Genomic DNA, 4,952 nt, shown 5'->3' on the forward strand with positions numbered 1-4,952 from the left:
TTTGCCTTTTTAAAGAATCTTTGTATTTTATTTACTCAAATGGAAGTGAACTGCACTATCTTTCTATTCTTACAACTCTTGACTCCACATACAATTCCCAGAGTACTTTTGAAAGGGAATGAGTATTGTAAATAGCAGCTTGATAGCTGTTGCTGCTGTATTGACTCTGCATAAAATTAGATGAAGCTGTAAGGAAACAGCATCTCAAAATAAACCAACGTTAGTACACATCACCAAAATGAAACATCTGAATACTAAGGTCTAAGAGCTTGAGCACAGAGGTTGGGAAAGACAGAGTGTAAACCTTAAATGGAATGAAGCACCAAAAGAGTGAGGACATTCAACTGGGAATTTGGTGAGTGTGGGAATTAGGTGCAGAGGGAGAAGGAGGTGCTAAGTGATTTAAACCAAAGAACTATAGACTAAGACTGAGCGGAGCATGAAGGGAGCCTCACGAGGAATCAGAACAAGGCAAAGAGAAGTGCCGAGGGTAGGTCAGTAAATATTTAGTTCATTGGTTAGTGTTTTTACTTTTTAGTGGTTATTGGGGATAAAGGGAGCAGAGCACATAAAGCAGAGACCAAGTCAAACACAGGCAGAAGTTTGAAGGAGTGACATCAGAGGACAGCTGGTTGGTGAGTAATACATTTTTTTGCTCTCTAAGCTAGGGGAGTGGTTTAAACTAAGAACCTATAACTTGCTAATTCTTAATTTATCTGGTTTAAGTTAATAATTTAAAAAATAACTAAAAATAAACCAAGTGAATTAATTACATAAAAACTTTAAGTAAATAAATACAAGATTAGTTAGAGATGGCAGTGCAGGTGGAATTCAGTAACTGCAGCATGTCGGAGTTGGTGGAGAGCAACATGATCCCAGGCAACCACATCTGCAGTGAGTGTCTGCAACTCAAGGAACTTCGGCTGAGTTGTTGAGCTGGAGTCTGAGGTGCAGACAGCGTGATGCATCAGGGAGGGGGAGTGTTACCTGGACACTTTGAGCCAGGAGGCAGTCACACCCCTTAGGTTAGGTAGTGGTTTAGATTTGGTTAGTGGTCAGGAGCACGTGACTGCGAGTCAGTCAGGTGAGGGGACCCCAGATGCAGTGGTGGAGGAACCTCAGCCGTTGTCCTTGTCCAACAGGTACAAGGTAAATGCTGACTGGATGAGAACAAAAGCTATAGGGAGGATGGGCAAATTGAACAGCGCCATGGTACAGGAGGCCATTCAAGTGGGAGGAGCGAAAATGAATGTGGCAGTGTTAGGGGATAGTATAGTCAGAGGGATAGATGCTGTTCTCTGCAGCCGTGACGGAGAGTCGTGAAGACTGTGTTGCCTGCCCCGGTGCCAGGGCTAAGGATATTTTTTTTTTATTTATTCGTTCACGGGATGTGGGCATCGCTGGCGAGGCCAGCATTTATTGCCCATCCCTAATTGCCCTTGAGAAGGTGGTGGTGAGCCGCCTTCTTGAACCGCTGCAGTCCGTGTGGTGACGGTCCTCCCACAGTGCTGTTAAGAAGGGAGTTCCAGGATTTTGACCCAGCGACAATGAAGGAATGGCGATATATTTCCAATTGTAAACAATTTTACAACACCAAGTTATAGTCCAGCAATTTTATTTTAAATTCACAAGCTTTCGGAGGCTTCCTCCTTCGTCAGGTGAACGATGTGAAAATATATTTCCAAGTCAGGATGGTGTGTGACTTGGAGGGGAACATGCAGGTGGTGTTCCCATGCGCCTGCTGCTCTTGTCCTTCTAGGTGGTAGAGGTCGCGGGTTTGGGAGGCTTGTGGCTGGAGAAGAAGTTGAAGCAGGAGGAGGAGGATCCAGTTGTGGTCCACGTAGGAACCAATGACATAGGTAGGACTAGGAATGAGGTTCTGCTGAGGGAGTTTGAGGAGCTAGGGTCCAAATTAAAAAGCAGAACCTCGGAGGTAATAACCTCTGGGTTACTACTTGAGCCATGTGCAAATTGGCATAGGGACAAACAGATTTGATAATTAAATGTATGGCTGAAAGTGGTGTGGGAAGCAGGGGTTTCAATTCATGGGGCACTGGCACCAGTACAAGAGAAAGAGGGGCGCCACTTAAACCGGGCTGGAACCAGTTTCCTGGTGAATGGAATAACTAGGGCAGTAGAAAGGGCTTTAAACTAATTTGGTGGTTTGGGGGGGGTTCAGCTAAGGGTAAATTAATAAATCTAAAGAGAAAAGTCAAGGCCGTAGAGCAATGTAGTGATTTGGGTAAAGACAAGCAGAGTGTGTCAGGAAGGGAGAGTGAGTTTAATAATAGGGCATTAGTGACTAAGGTCAGATCAGGGAAAAATAGTAAAAAAAAAATGAAAGGTGCATGAAGCATTCGTAACAAGATAGATGAATTAATAGCACAAATAGAGATAAATGGGTTTGATCTAGTAGCCATTACTGAGTTGTGTTTGCAGGGTGACCAAGGTTGGGGACTAAATATTCCAGGGTACTTGACTTTTAGAAAAGGAAGGGGGATGGGGGGTAGCCCTGATAAAGGATGAGATTAAAGGCAGTAAGAAAGGATCTTAGCTCAGAAAATCAGGATGTAGAATCAGTATGGGTGGAGCTAAGAAATAACAAGGGGCAGAAAACACTGGTGGGAGTTGTTTACAGGCCCCATAACAGTAGTTGGACAGAGTATAAACCAGGAAATTAAAGGAGCTTGCAACAAGGGTAATGCAATAATCATGGACTTTAATCTTCATATAGACTGGGCAAACCAAATTGGCAAAAGTAGTTTGGAGGACGAGTTCATAGAATGCATTCGAGACAGTTTTCTGGAACAATATGTCGAGGAACCAAATAGAACAGGCTATTTTAGATCTAGTATTAAGGAATGAGACAGGGTTAATTAGTATTATAGTTAAGGATCCTCTGGAGAAAAGTGATCCTAATATGACAGAATTTCATATTGAGTTTGAGAGTGATGCAGTTAAGTCTGAAACTAGGGTCTTGAATTTAAACAAAGCCAATTAGGTAGGTATGAGGGGTGAGTTGTCTAAGGTAGATTGGGAAATTAGATTAAAAGATATGACTATAGATAAGCAATGGTGAACATTTAAAGAAATAATTCATAATTCTCAACGAATATACATTCCCTTGAGCATTAAAAAATCCATAGGAAAAATGATCCAACCATGGCTAACTAGAGAAGTTAAGGATAGTATTAGATTAAAAGAGTAGTAAGCCTGAGAATTGGGAGGGTTATAGAAATCAGCAAAGAATGACCAAGAAATTGACAAAGGGAGAAAATTGAATGAGAATAAACTAGCAAGAAATGTAGAAGCTCTTACAATCTTTTTATAAGTATGTAAAAAGGAAGTGATTAGCAAAAGTAAATGTGGGTCCCTTAGAGGCAGAGACAGGAGAAATTACAATTGGGAATAAGGAAATGGCAGAGACGTTAAACAAATATTTTATGTCTTCACAGTAGAAGACAAAAAATAGTGGGAACCAGGGCCTAAAGAGAGGAAGGAACTTAAAGCAATTAAGATTAGTAAAGAAAAAGTATTGGAGAAATTAATGGGACTAAAAGCCAACAAATCCCTTGGACCTGATGGCCTATCCTAGGGTTTTGAAAGAGGTGGCTGCAGTGATAGTGGATGCATTGGTTTTGATCTTCCAGAATTCCCTAGATTCTAGAAGGGTCCCCATGGATTGGAAGGTAACAAATGTAACCCTGCTATTCAAGAAAGGAGGGAGAGAGAAAACAGGGAACTATAGGCCAGTTAGCCTGACATTAGTAGTAGGGAAAATGCTATAATCTATTAATGATGTAGTAGCAGAAAATCATATGATTAGGCAGATTCAACCAGGTTTTATGAAAGGGAAAAGGTGCTTGACATCTATTAGTTTTTTGAGGGTGTAACTAGCAAGGTAGATAAGGGGAAAACCAGTGGATGTAGTATATTTGGATTTTCAAAAGACATTCGATAAGGTGTTACACAAGATTAGGAATCTTCGATTGAGGATTGGTTAACGGATAGCAAACAGAGTAGGAATAAATGGGTCATTTTCGGGTTGGCAGGTTATAACTAGTGGGGTGCCGTAAGGATCAGTGCTTGGGTCTCAGCTATTTACAATCTATATGAATGACTTAGATGAGGGGACTGAGTGTTATGTATCTAAGTTTGCTGTGATACAAAGCTAGGTGGGAAAGTAAGCTATGAGGAGGATGCAATAGGGATATAGACAAGTTAAATGAGTGGGCAAGAAGGTGGCAGATGGAGTATAATATGGGAAAATGTGAAATTATCCACTTCTGTAGGAAGAATAGAAAAGCAGAATATTTTTTAAAAGGTGGGAGACTAAGCAATGTCTAAGAATTAGTAGTCAGAGGGATTTAGGTGTCCTTTTACACTAATCACAGAAAGTTGACTTGCAGGTACAGCAAGCAATTAGGAAGGCAAATGGTGTGTTGGCCTTTAATGCAAGGGGGTCTTGCTGCAATTTTATAGGTCTCTGGTGAGCCCACACCTAGAGTACTGTGTACAGTTTTTGTCTCCTTACCTAAGGAAGGATATACTTGCATTAGAGGGGATGCAACAAAGGTTCACTAGATTGATTCCTGGGATGAGAGGGTTGTCCTATGAGGAGAGATTGAGTAGAATGGGCCTATATTTTCTGGAGTTAGAAGAATGAGAGGTGATCTCATTGAAATGTATAAAATTCTGAGAGCTTGACAGGGTGGATGCTGAAGCTGTTTCCCCTGGCTGGAGAGTCTAGAACTAGGGGTCATAATCTCAAGATAAGGGGTTGGCCATTTAGGACTGAGATGAGGAAAAATTTCTTCAGAGGGTTGTGAATTTTTGGAATTCTCTACCCCAGAGGGCTGTGGATGCTCACTTGTTGAGTATATTCAAGACTGAGATCGATTTGATTTTTGGACTTGAAGGGAATCATGGGATAGGGTGGAAAAGTGGAGTTG

Source organism: Heptranchias perlo, chromosome 10 (assembly GCF_035084215.1).
Source record: "Heptranchias perlo isolate sHepPer1 chromosome 10, sHepPer1.hap1, whole genome shotgun sequence".
NCBI classification, from domain to species: Eukaryota; Metazoa; Chordata; class Chondrichthyes; order Hexanchiformes; family Hexanchidae; genus Heptranchias; species Heptranchias perlo.